The 3,371-nt window shown below is 43.3% G+C and overlaps 1 protein-coding gene across 1 annotated transcript in view; it reads right to left on the reverse strand.

The window, feature by feature from the left end:
• MXRA5 (matrix remodeling associated 5) overlaps positions 1-2,633 on the reverse strand; it is a 34,755-nt gene extending 32,122 nt beyond the window's left edge. Inside the window, exon 1 of the mRNA XM_001362545.5 lies at positions 1,965-2,633. The gene's annotated coding sequence lies outside the window, so the exon portion shown is untranslated. The remainder of the gene's footprint in view (positions 1-1,964) is intronic.
• Positions 2,634-3,371: the final 738 nt, after the last annotated feature.

Genomic DNA, 3,371 nt, shown 5'->3' on the forward strand with positions numbered 1-3,371 from the left:
CAGGGGTAATTTTCAGAGTCTTTGGGAAATGAGGATGTTTAAATGAGCAAAAGGACTGGAGACATTAAAAAGCAAAAATGGAAGTGGTCAGGGAGATACTTTTCATCTTTTCACAATACAACAGTGCTCCATCTTAACCTTCTGGAAATACACATAAGTTATTCCACTGCCTAAGCAATACATTTTAAATGATATAATAATTATTCTACATCTTTTAAGACATACGTTGTTTTAAACCAAAATAATTCTACTTCATATGGAATGAAAACAAATAGGAAAACTATATAGTCGTTTTATTCCCCAATCTCCTTGAAAATTATAAAATCCACAATAGATAAATTACTCTCCCCACTCCTGCTACCAGAAACAAAAGAAAACAAAACAATAAAAGAATTAGAAGAGGAAAGGGGAGGGACTGGTTAAGACTTAAATCACCCAGGAAACTATATTTTCTCCAAACTCAGTTTCATGTTATAAACATAAAATGAGGGAAAAGTCTATATAGAGGGGCTAGTTCTGGTCCTTCAAAGTTGAACCATGGAGCCAAGTCGGGGGAAGAGTTCTTTGTATTTTTCTGAGTACTTCACTCCTACAAATCCCTTTGTTACTCAAAACTATAGGTGATAGTGGGCTTTTTTTAAAAGGATACTATTAAGACATTTAACGTTTATCTTACCCCCTGGCTGCCTGGCCAATGAGGAAGAAAATCGGATTATTGTTCATTTCAGACTTCCTACAAAAGTGACTCCCACACTTCACTCATTTTTTTCCTCTATTATTTCTCTCTACTTCCCAATCTTCTTTCCCTCTTTGGAGAACTCAAGGGAAACAGACTGTCTGGCTAGCTACAATCCACAGGGATCACTTTGGGCTCAGATTCCAGAAGGGGGGTGGTGAAAAACTAAGGACCCGGAGCAGTAGCTGCACATCCCGCGTTTTCAGCCAGTTTCGAAAGCCTCTCCGTGGCTCTCTGGAGGCTACTCCAGACTGCACCGTTAACCAGAGACAAATTGGGGCGCAGAGGATATGAGTCAAACTTCTTTATTTTTTCCCCCTCAGGAAGGCGAACAATTTATTCGGGCCAGCCTGCCCGCTCTCCACCTGGACTAGCTCCAAATCCTCTGTTCTCTGAGAGCAAGGAGCGCAGCACAATAAATTACGCTAATACTAATAACAGGGGCAGCCTGAGGCGGGCTCTCTAGCAACTTCTCTCCCAGAGGGACGCCAAATCTCATCCTCCCTTTAGGGCATGCTGATGACTTCCCCAGCTTCCTTTGCTGAAGCGAGAATAATCACAGAAGCTTTGGTTCCTTCCATGACGGAACCCATAGTCTGGGTTTTCTCTTACTTTCCTGCCTGGAGTTGAAATCTTGACCCGGGGAGGTAAGAGAACGGGGATGGGATGCTGTCACTGTTTGGAAAGCGTAGTGGGAACTGGATGAGTTGTATCTTTTCTCCCTCCCTTGGACATTCCAAGCGTATATTCCGCTCCCACCTGGAAACTCCGCTGACCATTTTCTAGGTACACACACACATATGTATGTATACCTACGTATATACATATAGACACATACATACACAGATATATGCATATATACATGTTTTTATAACAAAGCTTCGTTAGGATTCCCGATTCAAATATAAATCTCTGGAGGTGCTACCTTTCTTCTCTGCTGCAGTTAGCATATAGCCTGCGTAGTTTGAAGATTTTAACTAACCCTTAAACTTGTAAAAGAGAAGTTAGCTGGAAGCAGTTAAAACTGATTCTTCCCCCTGGCCTCGCAGAGCATAGGCCACCCCTAGACTTACTTGTACCCCTCCATCCTCTGCTCTTCCTCCCTTCCTTTCCCTACCAAGTTTAAACCACTTCGATAATCGCAGTTTTCCACTTTCCTTTTCCGAAGCATCTGGAAATGTGTGTGGAGAGTGGAGGAGAGGATACAAGAAAAACTCCCAAACATTACCTGATGTTTGGAAAAGTGGTGTCCCGCACATCAGTCTGCGGACCCCATCTTCTTCAGACGGTGCCAGCGTAAGCAAAAGCTAGGAACTCATGGGCAAGACTTGCGGAATAAGCCTTTCTACGAATTCTGGGCTTCTGTGCTTTTTATTCCACTGCACCAGCGTTTTCCAAAGTCCACGCCTCACCACCACCTCCACCCTGCCCCACCCAGGGGGAGACAATGCCACGAGCCAAACGTCAGGGACCCTTTCTTTGGCTGTGACTGAGGTCACCCTTCTGGACCCTTCTTCATCGTGTCACAGAAGAGAGAAGAATGCTTGCATCACTGCGCGAAAGCTTCACTTGGACTGCTGAAATAACAACGACGACGACGACGAGGACGGCAACGACAATAGCAAAGATGCCCTTTGAAGAGTATTCCTTTTTCCAGAGAAAATCCAAAAATCCCTGCTGGAGAAGGAGAAGCGAGAGGAATTTGGTCGGCCTTGGTTCAGAAAGACTGCAGCTTTGCCCAGAGCTCTTTTCCCAGAAGCGCTGGAAACTTTTCTAATTTTTCCCTCCTTTAAGGGCAGAAAGGAGTAAGAAAGTTTTCCCTCCTCCGTGAAAGAGTGAGTTTTCTCTGGCAGGCAGCTGCCAGTTCTCTAAGGAGAACAAGACTGAAGTCTGCAATATGAGACTGACTCTCCCTCCCTCCCTCCTCTTCTTCTTACCTCCCCCTCTCATTTTCTCTGCCAGTGAGGTTGAAGTAGGAGTACAGTAGTCCTGTCATTCTTCCAGGGTAGGAGGTTCCTAGGAATAATCCCATTGGTACTGAAGGAGCTGTTAGGAAACTATAGTTGCCTATGGTGAGGAGGTGGGATATATTTGAGAGGAGAAGAGAGAGGAAAAATAGAAAAGAAAGATATAGTTAATGTCCATTGTTACCGTCTTCAATGGAAGAAAGGAGGATTCGCACATAATTTCAGGGAAGATGGTTACTAGAGGAGAAACAAAAAGGGAACAAACGAAGAAGAATATATCACTTATACGACTTATCTTCTATAGGAAAGAGTAAAAATAAGGAGAAAGGAGAAACATATTGGTGGGTAAAAAGAAAAGTCACCCGTTGCTTCTCTTTGGTGTTTCACAGAAATTAATCAATGAAATAATATTTACTGAGTGTATAGAATGTATCCATTTTTATGCTTTGATACTTTCAGTGGCCCTGTGATCTTTTGGTACCCTTTCCACTGGTGCAGGTCACAATCTGTACACTTATTCTCTTCCTACATAGCCTTGTCCATGACCTTTAAATAAATTTTCTGCAAGCCATCCCCTTCAATGTACTGGGACCTTTTCTCTCCAGTCTCTGGACTTTGTTGTGACTGTACCAAGAAAGACTGAAAGCTCTTGCTGTGCTTTTGCTGGT

Source organism: Monodelphis domestica, chromosome 8 (assembly GCF_027887165.1).
Source record: "Monodelphis domestica isolate mMonDom1 chromosome 8, mMonDom1.pri, whole genome shotgun sequence".
NCBI classification, from domain to species: domain Eukaryota; kingdom Metazoa; phylum Chordata; class Mammalia; order Didelphimorphia; family Didelphidae; genus Monodelphis; species Monodelphis domestica.